Raw genomic sequence first — 13,071 nt, 5'->3', positions numbered from 1 at the left:
TCATAAAAACATCTTGGCCTTTCTAAAGTCTATGAATTTTTTCATTTTCGTCTTTTGGTTCATCGAATTTTCTGATTCTCAAGCTTTCTCTCTTTCTATTCTTTTATTCTCGATTTGGCTTGCAAAATTCAAGTGTGTGAGAGGTCACCTGATCTTGCGAAGCTGCGATGCTCTTGAGGTCCAATCCTAGTTGTATCTTGGGAACTTAGTCGTGAACAAATCCTTTTCATATCTTTAGAAATCTTGAAGTAGGATGATTAAATTTTTAAAGATAACGATATTAAGAATATGCCAGTAGGCTTGAGATCTCGATTCTCCTAAATCCTTGTTTTGGTCATCATTTGTTCCAACAAAAGGAACCTTGACCACATCTCTAGTGGTCAAGGCTATGTCCTCTATGCAAAACCCCTTGGGAATGCATGGAGTTGTTGTTGATAATGATGGTGTTCGATGTTTAGTTTAGCACTAGCCTTTAGAAGATTTGTATTGCTTTTTTTATTCTAACAAAAGTGAGTTAAGTTTATCCAAAGTAATCAGGTTGGCTACCCACTTCTATGCAATGGTTAGTTGGTATCTAAAATGGTTAAGGACGAGGGATGAGTGAAGTAACTCTTTCAAATTTTGAATTAGGCTCTCACAACAAGCAATTGGCATTCTTTTGAAAACACAATCTTCTGTTGATATTTGAGGTTGTTAGGGTTTACATTGGTGTTGCTCTTGTAGCTCAGTTCCACTCATCCGCTATGTCATCATACCTATTCCATACCCCATTTATAATCTCATTGATGAAATTTGTTTTTAACAAATCTGATCACGTAGATGGATTCAGCATGGCCATTTTGGTTGGAATCAACCGTTGGATTGTATTTTTTAGGAAGAAAATCAACTAAATTTGGCATGTTTAGTGCCATTTTTTTAAGATCTATAAATTATTGCATGCAACATTTTTTAGTGTCGCGTGTCAGCAAATGTGGTATTTTGATGGTGCTTGATAGGCAATGTAGCGTTTTGATGGCGCTTGAGACACATGTGAGGTGTTGTGGTTTGCTTTGACCAAGCTGTCTTTGACTTTCTATTTTCTTGAATTGTTTGGTCATTTGAAAGACTTTAAAAGTGCATTTATATAGTGTTTATGGGGCATTGTCATTGTTGGACGGTTTTGAAGGTCTTTGATCGTTAGTCAAAGGTGGGTGACCATTTAGGATCATTTTTGTCTAATTTTCAAACCGTTGGATTTATGACCTTTAATTTAATTTATCATAAAAATATCTTGGCCATCCTAAGGTATATAAATATTTTCATTTTCATCTTTTGGTTCATCAGATTTTTTGATGCTCAACCTTTCTCTCTTTCTATTCTTTTGTTTTCAATTTGGCTTGCCACGTTCAAGTGTGGGAGAGTTCAACTGATCTTATGAAGCAATAACGCTCTTGAGGTTCAAGCCTAGTTGTATCCTGGAAACTCGGTCGTGAACAAACCCTTTTCACATTTTAAAAAATCCTAAGGTAGCGCAATTGAAGTTTTAAAGATAACGATCTTAAGAACGTGCCTCTAGGCTTGGGATCTTAATTCTCCTAAATCCTAGTTCTGATCACTTTCAACAAATGGAACCCTTACCAAATGTCTAGCGGTCAAGGCTTCAATTGATGTTTACTTTAGCACTATGGACCCCCTTGGGGCTGCATGGAGTTGTCGTTGTTAATGATGATGATGATTGATGTTTACTTTAGCACTAGTGTTTAAAAGATTGGGATTGTATTTTTTATTCAAAGAGGAGTGTGTTAAGTTGATCCAAATTAATCTTGTTGGCTACTCACTTCTTTGCCATGGTTAGTCGGTATCCAAAACAGTTAGGGCTAAGTGAAGTAACTCTTTCAAAATTTGAATTAGGCTCACACAACAGCCCATTCACATTCTTTGAAAACACAATCTTCTGTTGATATCTGATGTTGTTAGGGTTCAGATTGGTGTTGCTCTTGTAGCTCAATTTCACTCATCCGCTATGTCATCATACCTATTCCATACCCTGCTTGTAATCTCACTGATGGAAATTGTTTTCAGCAAATCTGACCCTGTAGATGGTTTTAACATGACCGCTTTGGTTAGAATCAATTATTGGATTGTATTTTTTAGAAAAAAATCAATCAGTTTTGACATGTTTATAGCCATTTTTTTGAAATCAGCAAATTGGTTGCATGCAGCAATTTTTAGTGTCGTGTGTGTGCGCAATGTGGCATTTTGAAGACGCTTGATGGGCAATATAGCCTTTTAATGGTGCTTGAGGTGCGTGTGAGGTCTCATGGTCTGCTTTGACCAAGCCATCTTTGACTTTCCGTTTTCTCTAATGGTTTGGTCGTTTGAAAGACTTAAAAAATGCTTTTATGTAGCGTTTATAGAGCATTTTGACTGTTGGACGGTTTTGGAGGTCCTTGATCGTTAGTCAAAAGCAGTTGACCATTTAGGGTTATTTTCGTTTAATTTTCAAACCATTGATTTATAACCTTTAATTTCATTTCTCACAAAAATGACTTGGCCTTCATAAAGTCTATAAATTTCTTCATTTTAGTCTTTTGGCTCATCAGATTTTTTTATTCTTAAGCTTTCACTCTTTATATTCTTTTGTTCTCAATTTGGCTTGCCAAGTTCAAGTGTGGGAGAGGTCACTTGATCTTTTGAAGTAGTGATGCTCTTGAGGTCCAATCCTAGTTGTATCATGAGAACTCAGTTGTGTACAAACCCTTTTTGCATTTTCAAAAATCTTGAAGTAGGGCGATTGAAGTTTTAAAGATAACGATCTTAAGAGCGTGCCTCTAGGCTTGAGATCTTGATTCTCATAATTCATGGTTTTGGTCACCATTTGTTCCAACAAATGGAACCCTGATCACATGTCTAGTGGTCAAAGCTATGTCCACTATGCAAAACCCCTTGAGGCTGCATGGAGTTCTCATTGATAATGATGATGATGATTGATGTTTAGTTTAGCGTTAGTCTTTAAAAGATTTGAACTGTATTTTTCATTCAAACATAAGTGAGTTAAGTTTATCCAAAGTAATCAGGTTGGCTACCCACTTCTATGCCATGGTTAGTTGGTATCCAAAATGGTTTGGGACGAGGGACGAGTGAACTAATTCTTTCAAATTTTGAATTAGGCTCCCATAACAATCTATTGGCATTCATTGAAAACACTATCTGAGGTTGTTAGAGTTAAGATTGGTGTTTCTCTTGCAGCTCAGTTTCACTCATATGCTATGTTATCATACCTATTCCATACCCCATTTATAATCTCGTTGATGGAAGTTTTTAAAAAATCTAACCCCGTAGATGGATTCAGCATGGCCATTTTGGCAGGAATTAACTATTGGGTTATATTTTTGGGGAAAAAATCAACCAATTTTGGCATGTTTAGAGCCTTTTTTTTTTGAAATAAGCAAATTGGTTGCATGCAGATTTTTTTTGTATCGCATGTGTACTCAATGTGGTGTTTTGATGGTGCTTGAGGTGAAATATGGCATTTTGATGGCGCTTGAGGCGTGTGTAAGGTGTTGAGGTCTGCTTTGACCATACCGTCTTTGACTTTTCTTTTTCTCGAACGGTTTGGTCATTTGAAAGACTTTAAAATGCATTTATATAGCGTTTATGGGGCATTGTAAATGTTGGATGGTTTTTGAGGTCCTTGATCGTTTGTCAAAGGTAGGTGACTATTCAAAGTCATTTTTGTCTAATTTTCAAACTGTTGGTTTTATGACCTTTAATTTTATTTATCTTAAAAACGTCTTGGCTTTCCTAAAGTCTATAAATTTTATCATTTTCGTCTTTTGGTTAATCAAATTTTCTGATTCTCAAGCTTTCTCTCTTTCTGTTCTATTGTTTTCGATTTGGCTTGCCACGTTCAAGTGTGAAAGAGTTCACCTGATCTTGCGAAGTAGTAATGCTCTTGAGGTCCAAGCCTAGTTGTATCCAGAACTCAGTCGTGAACAAACCCTTTTCGCGTATTCAAAAATCTTGAAGTAGAGCGATTGAAGTTGTAAAGACAATGGTTTTAAGAACACGTCTCTAGGTTTGGGAACTCGATTATCATAAATCTTGTTTTTTATCACTATTTGTTCCAATCACTGGAGCCCTGACCACATGTCTAGTGGTCAAGGCTATGTTCATTATGCAAAACTCCTTGTGACTGCATGGAGTTGTCGTTGATAATGATGATGATGATGGTTGATGTTTAGTTTAGCACTAGTCTTTAGAAGATTTGGATTGTATTTTTCATAAAAACAGGAGTGAATTAAGTCTATCCAAAGTAATCAGGTTGGCTACCCACTTCCATGCCATGGTTAGTTGGTGTCCAAAACAGTGAGGAACGAGAGACAAGTGAAGTAACTCTTCAAATTTTGAATTAGGCTCCCACAACAATGGATTGACATTCTTTGAAAACACAATCTTCTGCTGATATCTGAGGTTGTTAGGGTTCAGATTGATGTTGCTCTTGCAGCTCAATTCCACTAATCCACTATGTCATCATACATATTTCATAATCTCATTGATGGAAGTTGTTTTTAACAATTCTAAACCTCATAGATGAATTGAACAAAAACATTTTGGCTGGAATTAACTGTTGAATTGTAATTTTTAGAAAAATAATCAACCAATTTTAGCTTGTTTAGAGCTACTTTTTTTTTAAATCAACAAATTGGGTGCATGAAACAATTTTTTGTGTTCTTTGTGGTTAGAGTATTTTGTAAAGTACTCGACCCCCATCACTGGATCAGGCCTCATATCCAACATTGACTGTTAAAGATGGAAAGCTGTAGATGTGAACCATGATATAAATTGCTGTCTTCATATTGCCAAAATTCAAGTATGAAAGGAGATTAGAAAGGAAGCTTGGTTAAGCTTCAACCATATCAGGATTCATTCATGGGCTGTGACAATGAAGAAGATTGAAGGTGGTCTCACGGGTTTCGCGTGACGACCATATACGGTCTTGGGGGCTGCCCACAAGGGCTCGGTTCATCTGGTAGGGGCAGCTTGTGAATGTCATTATGTTGGAGATGTCAAGTTCAAAACTCACGGGGCAGTCCCTTGCTATAAAGTCTAAGATGGGTCTACTTCTTGGTGGATAGGAGGGGAGACTTCAAGGGTTTTACTGACTGGAGATCACATGAGCTAGTCTAGGGTTTAGCTCATCTAGTGGCCCAACCGTGACAAGCTAGCTTAAGTTACTTGAGAATGCCCACTGGGCCGGAAGACTGGACTGACTTGAATATCCTCATAAGTCAGGTTTGTCCTAAACAAGAGACACCCAAACCAACATGGTCATTAATGATATGATTGGCCAGATCGATTGAGCCATTGAGTCAACCAAATCAAATCCACAAGAACTAGCCTGGGGCTAAGTCATAGGGAGTGTTATCCTAACTTCCTGATAAAGCCAAATGATCAAGGAGCCGTTCCTCTCGTAGGGGCGACTTGTGAATGCCACCAAGTTGGTGATACGTTACGATCTCAAAACCCACGAGAAGCGTTTCTTGCAAATGGATGTACCCTCGGGTGGGCGAGGGACATAGGCCGGGCAATGTACGGTCATGATGGGGTTTCTCTTTTTTGATATTTACACAGAGAAACCACCCTCAAGAAAAAAAAACCTAGCGGTGCTGGCTCTGCCAGACGTAATTACAGTCACTGTCTTAGAAGCGTAAAACTTTGTGGGCTTACCCCCCTTGTTCTCATAGGGTCGCCTGATGGGGTTCCCGTAAGAGCGGTTCCAAGTAGGGGTGGCAATCCGGTCGGGTTGGCGGGTCAGCATACCTCAACACGAACTCGACACATTTATTAAACGGGTCGGCTGTGGCAAACACGAACCCGACCCATTTATTAAACGGGTAACCTGACATGACACGGTTAACCCGTTTAATAAACGGGTCGGGTAAACGGGTTGGCGGGTCGGGTAAACGGGTTGACGAATCGGGTTCAGGTAAACAGTTTGACCCGCCCGCCTAACCCGTTTATTAAACGGGTCAGCCGGGTTGGCAGGTTGGCATACCCCTAACACGAACCCGACCCGTTTAATAAACTGATTAGACGGGTCGACCCGTTTACGACACGAACCCGTTTAAGCCAAACCCGAACCCGGCTAAGAAGCGGGTTGGCGGTCGTGTCAGATTTTGCCACCCCTAGTTCCAAGGAGCGGAGCAGGTATATGCTACCAGCTTGCCATATGTACAGTTTTTGAGAATCAAAAAATGGGGAGAGTGCCTCCCCATTTTACCCTTTCACATAAAAAAAAATGATCTCTCTCTCTCTCTTGGTTGATTCAGCTCAACCGGCTAGTATTGGGGCAACAATGAAAGAGAAAAATATTCTCTCTCTCTCTCTCTCTCTCTCTGTTCATTCATCTCAACTGCCACAATACCGGCCAGTAGGAAACCATTCCGGCTGGTTTGAATCATAATGACAAATATCGTGAGAAATTGCCTGAAAGTTTAAAACGACAATTTCTCGTGAAACTTTCAAAATATCGCAAGATTTTATGAAAAAACATAACGTTTTAAACGTCTATTTAGCATGAAAAAACCATGTATTTTTATTTTCAAATAATTTTTATCAATAGTTTCTTATAAAAAATATTTTTTATATTTTCTAATTTGTTTTTTTGCCAAGATTTTACCAAAAAAAAATGCTAGATTTATGAAAAAATTTCAAATTCTTGCGAGTTTTTGAAAAACCAGATTTTGCCGTTTTTAACGTTTGTCACTTTAGTTTGAATCAACCCAAAGAAAGAAATCTCTCTCGTTTTTTTTTTTTTTAATGTTAAGGTGTAAAATGGGGAGGCATTCTCCCCATTTTTCTCATTTTCAAAAACTATACACAGTGGCAAGCTGGTATATTCCTTGGCATATATACCCGTTCCCTGGAACCGCTCTCGGTTCCCCTTAGACTACCGAGAAACAAAAACACGTAAAAAAAAAAGTTACCATTAGTAAATATGGTAATATTCTTCTAAACATCTTACTTTGGTAACTTTTGGGATATTTAGGTCTCTACCGGACTAGAGTTGAGATCATAATGGAAAGAGCGGGAACGGTGACGTGAAGGGGAAGAAAACTTTTCCATATGGGCACGTCAGATATTTTGTAAAATAAAAGATCAACAAGGATATTTCCTAATGGTCGTAGTAATCAACATTTTAAAATAGCAAGTATGCTTCTGTGGCTATCGCCTATCCTCTTTCATCAAAGCAATCTAAATAGTCCTGGAGAAAAGGAGAGTGATTCAATGGTATGCTATGCTTCATAACTCTTTTATTCAATAAGGTTTCAGTTGCAAAGAGAACCTATACAAACGTTTGGTATGCTTTTCTTGATAAAAAAAAATTTGCAGGATGTTTTTCAGCATTAGAGTCTTACTTTCATCTCCCATCTCTAAATTATGTGGTTTGGTGTTTAAGATTATGCAAGCAAAGTTTCATGAACAAAATTTAGGGTTTTATCGATCTTTCTTGGTCTTCTTTGTGTATATATAGTATGATCTTACACTGAGATGCTTGTTTTTGTTCTATGTGCACCAACCATCTGTCATATGCAAATATGATTTAGTGTGTGCCCACTTGTTCATTAAGGTAAATCATATGATTAAGTATTATGATAGGCTGCATTACATAGTTAAGATTTATGTCCATCTTTTATCTTTTATGTATATCACATACAAATTTCACTCTCAATATTGTTTTTGTGTATCTTCTACAAGACTGCGTTTGTCGCATATATTATACAAAATTTTATTTATATTTTGTATTCAAGATTTATACACTTATCGTTTAATTTTAATTGTATTTAAATCTGTATTGTTTTTTTTTTAGTTTCTCTTCCATTTTTTTATAACTAGAATAGATTGACTCCTCTATTCAATCAAAGAGAAGGCTAGGACCCTCTTGCTAACTAAGATTGGGAGATATGAGAACCGGAAAAGGTTAAAAGACTTTTTTGTTATCCAAGTTTGTGATTTTTTTTGGCTAAGCGCCAAGGAAAAACCAACAACAGATTAGGTGATATGACAAAATGCAATTTTTTTTTTTTGTGTTTTTAAATCATAGTATCGTCCATGCCTTTGAATCATCACCATTCATTGTGAAACGAGATCCATCAACACTCTTGGTGAGCCCCACTGCTCGCGCAATGAATGGTGGTGATTGAAGGCATGGGCGGTGGCGATTTCAAAACACAAGAATTTTGTGCATTGTCAAATCACCTGATCCATAATCGGAGAAACCCTTTTTTTTACTCAGAGAAACCACTCCGGGATCATAGACCTAGTTGCGCCGGCTCTGCTGGTTATACTTACGGTCGCTGTCCTGACTGCGTAAAACTCAGAGGGCTTACCCCTCGCTCATAGGGAGTCACCACGCTTTGGCTTGTGTAGGGGGTGATGCTCATGGGATTTGAACCTAGACCACCCGCCTAGCGGCCTAGGCCCCATCCCACTACACCAAATCCCTTGGGGCTATATCATCGGAAAAACCTGGTCCTGAACTCTTGTGCAGACATCTGTAAAATCCTCGAGCTCCGTCCAGCGTCCGCCCAGACCCCAAGAGGTACACCCAGCTTTGGCTTGCGCACATTTGGTCTTTCTGGTTTTGGGTATACATAGTGGGTTGCATCTGGACTTGCACATTTGGTGGTGGTCTCTGTATGACCTAGTCTGATTTAATCGGATCCAGCATTATGGTGTATGCAATCGGACTCTATCCCAGATTGGAAGTCTCCAAACAGGATCGGGAACTTAGGTCTTTGCCCTACCAGATCATTGTTTAATTTGCTTATATCCCTCACCCTTGTGCACCTTTCAGTAGATTTTAAAAGGGAAAAAAATAAAATGAGAAATTTTCAATGCATTTTTAATTTATTTCAGCCCATTTCTTGCTTTCGTTTTCAAGTTAATAGGAAACCTTTACGAATTTTTCAACAGAAAATTTTTAGTTTTTGTTTTTCTAATATATATATTTTGAAGCCATCTCTATGGTTCCACTCAATAAATTTTAGATGGACGCAGAAACACACGCTTGTGATGGACAAACTTAGCTCGCATTCATTCTTGAAATTTAATATAATTCTTTTCACTTCATTTGAGATTTTTTTTTCACACATTTAATGTTGTGTATTGATAAGGCATTTTGCATTTTAATGAAGTTGCCCAGCATTCAATTATTATTAAAAAAATATATTTTGCAATGGCTGTTTTTTTTTTACTTAAACGTCTACGTAAAAGCAAACGGACAAAATGATTAATTTGAATGAAACTTGAGGTAATCTTATTTTATTAATTTATTTATTTTGTCAATGATTCAATAATGAAAAGGATTGAATCTGCGGTATATGTATATCCAATAGATGAGATAGTATGGTGAGGAGAATTTACGAACCTTTCTACCGTATTATCTATTGTATGAATATATGGAAACGATAGAGATCAATCTACATTATCTATCTACATATATTGTGGATGCAAATCTATAAATTGAACCTTTCAACCGTATTATCTATTGTACGAATATATGGAAACGATAGAGATCAATCTACATTATCTATCTACATATACGTGGATGCAAATCTATAAATTCATTATCACGTATTATATAATACATATAAATCATATATTATATCTGTCCCTTGGGTTGGCTGAGATGTTTTTCTCTAATCGGTGGCTTCTTCACACTATATTCTCATGACCAACATCATTCTTAATTATGATTTCTTATATAAACAACATAGTTGGTTTTTTAATACCAATCATTCATGCATATTCATAAAAATCAAAATCCTTCCGTGGTTGAGAGAGAGAGAGAGAGAGAGAGAGAGAGAGAGAGAGAGAGAGGCTAACTTGTTGACTGCCTTATCAGACTTAGGTTTGGGCTGGGTCCAAATATTTTTGAACTTGGCTTAAGACCTAAGTCCATGTGTTAAACAAATACAATATACCCTGACTTGAGCGCAGCTTGGGTCTAATTATCAGGCTTCGGGTTGCATGTATAGAAGAAACCTATTCCATCATGAGTTAGGTACTTAGAAACCCATTGTACACCCGGGCCCAATGTCCACCCCCTAAGTAAAATCAACATTCATTTGTAAATGTAACCAAGCTGATGGGATGTCATAAGCTCGAAACCCACGGGGAGCATTGCTTGTCGCAAGGTCGAAAAAAAGGTCCTCAAGGGTTTTATTGGCCGGTGGCCTGCCGATTTGCGGCTGGGTGATGATGGAGTTTTCCCTTGGCCTAGACAAAAAAGTTCATTTGTGCATAGCTGTAGGAGAACACCAATGTTGTCAGTATTGTGCGTATCGGCAGAAAATCAATATGCTTTACTCCTGAATCGGCTATTTTTTAATAAATATAAAAATACTTAAAATTATTTTAATGGCTCATGTCACATTCTGATTGACACATAATATTTTTAAATTATTTTTTTGGCCGATTCCCTGAGTATCGGTATCCGCCGATTCACCTGAATTGTTGGCCAACCGATACAGCGCCGATACCCATACTGACAGCATTGGAGAACACATTTTATAGGGTATAAACATGCATTCGTGCAAGATATATTGAAATAACAATAGTGTTGAACTGACCAATCGAATTATACTGAAAAATATCATAATTTAACATTCATATGTTTCGTTCATCTTCAGCATGAAAACTCATATTTATTCTTTTTTTTTTATATCAGGCTTCTTCTCCTTCAAGACAGACAGAGAAACCAAAGTGGCTGATGATGTTATTGAAGAGCAAATTTTTCAAGTCATGCTCCATTCATACAGAACAAAGAAAGAATGAGATGAATGTTTTCTGCTTGGAATGTGTTGGATGTATCTGCCAACATTGTCTTCCTCGTCACCACCACCATAAAATTTTACAAGTCAGGAAGTATGTGTACCAAAATGTAGTTCGCCTGCATGATATACAGAAGCTTCTAGATTGTGCTCAAGTTCAGGTAAGTAAGTTATTTCATTAGAAGGCATGTTTTGTCATTGAACTGATCCCAATGTAAAGTGGAAAAAGTCCTTTTATTGAATAATTGTTAAACACATAAAAGAGAAAATACTTGGTACTAATGAGGGTAAGGAACTATTGAGCTAGAAATCATAGGTGCAAGTTGTATCAACCCAATCTAACCACATAAACATGCTCTGTATGGTCTGTTTGCTAAGGTGATGAAGCCTTGGATCGTTTATTTTGGACATAAAAATGCGATTTTTTGAGTTATCAAGTTCTGGCAAATTGTAGGCAATTGATTTTTGAACCCCCTTTAAAAACTTAATTACTTGTCATAAACACATGATTCAAAATAAGTTTCCTACTAAACAAACCATGTAGATCACATCTATAATATTTGATCTACAAAAAATTGGAATTTTTTGAAGAATTAGTTCTGTACCTTCATAAGTATCAAGTATTTACCCCATATAAAATGATCATGATTAAGCTAATGCATCCTAACCATAGGCACCAGTATTGTTCAAGGTAATTTTTTGCCGGGGACTTTTCTCAAAGTTTTTTCAATAAGTTGTTTTAATTTCTTGAAAAAATCTTGAGACTTTTAAAAATTGGAAAAATGTAAAAATAATAAGATAACAAAACAATAGGTTTTGTATAATAATTCTTGCAAAAAATATAAGGAAATAAGTTTAAAAAGTTTCCAAAATACAAAAGAAACAAAAAAGGAAAAAGTAGTCTTAAAATATATAAAAATAAGATTTTTCAAAAAATATATAAAAAATGATAATATTGCCATATTTTGAAATATTACAATATTTTGCTAATAATGTCATAATATTTTCAAAGTATTGGTGATATCGGTGACTATGATTCTAACTCTTTTGCTAACCTATTTCATCAACTCTAGACATCGAAAATCTAACACGGTCCTCAATTTTCTTTCCTAATTAACAGCCTTACTTAATCAATGGGGCTAAAGTAGTATTCCTGAATCAGCGACCTCAGCTCAAGCCTTCAAAACCGCTTGGAAGTGTGTGTGTTACATGTGAGAGAAGTTTGCAGACCCCATATCATTATTGCTCCATTGCATGCAAGGTATTTTTATTCATATGAATATTGCATAATAAGAATAATGTTGATGATTATGATAGGCTTTTTGTTTATGGTCTTTTGACAGATATTTATGTAGATATCTAGGATAACCTTTATTGTATAATCTCTTTTAGCTTAGGAATGATATCTTAGGATAGTTTCTTCATTACAATGATGATTCATCTAATAAAAAAAAGTTCGTTTTCCACATGAAATATGACTCGCAGTTCTAATTTGGTCTAGGTTTCAGATTCTGCATCTGCTCCAAAATCACTGCCAATCGAGGTAATCGATAAAGATGAAGAACATCAGCATGATGCATGTATGAGTAAGGACGTGGGACATGAATTCGAAGAACATATGAGTAATGCTGATGTAAAACCAAGAAAATCAAGAAGGAAAGGCATCCCTTGTAGATCAGCTCTTAAATAATGATTTGTTATTTTGATTGTGTATTATCTATTGTTTGTTATTGCGCTATATTTTCTAGTTAGTCAATTTGTTAACTATTAATATGGTGTGTAGATTTGTTAGGAGTGCTTTATTATTAGTATTGCTACCAGAAATTGCCATCATGTTTATTTAAAAAATATATATAGCTAATTATCTTTTAATTACAATTAACACAAAAAGTTCAAGATTTTGTCGCTGTTGGTGGATTTTTTATTCTTATAACTATAGCAGGATGAATATTATTGGTAGCATCTACATATACCCCAATAACAGACTACTAGTGTTGCTTTATACTACATTCCATGTATCACAAATTTTCTTGTACTTCTTTTAACACTTAATGGAAACGGGTCGGATCCAGAACAGCTGAATCCAGTTGAATCCAGAACTGCCAAAATTTGCAAATCTCCATCTTGGATCTCCATTTGCATCCCTATCCAAAATGAGAGAATGAATTCTATTTTCGTTTGAAATGAGCTTCTTTCTTAGGGGTTGAAACAAACGCCCTTGTGGGCTCTCGCGCAGGGGCCAATGGCTGGATAA

Source organism: Nuphar pumila, chromosome 14, assembly GCF_984573655.1.
Source record: "Nuphar pumila chromosome 14, dmNupPumi1.hap1.1, whole genome shotgun sequence".
Lineage (NCBI taxonomy): Eukaryota > Viridiplantae > Streptophyta > Magnoliopsida > Nymphaeales > Nymphaeaceae > Nuphar > Nuphar pumila.
This window is presented reverse-complemented; position numbering follows the sequence as displayed.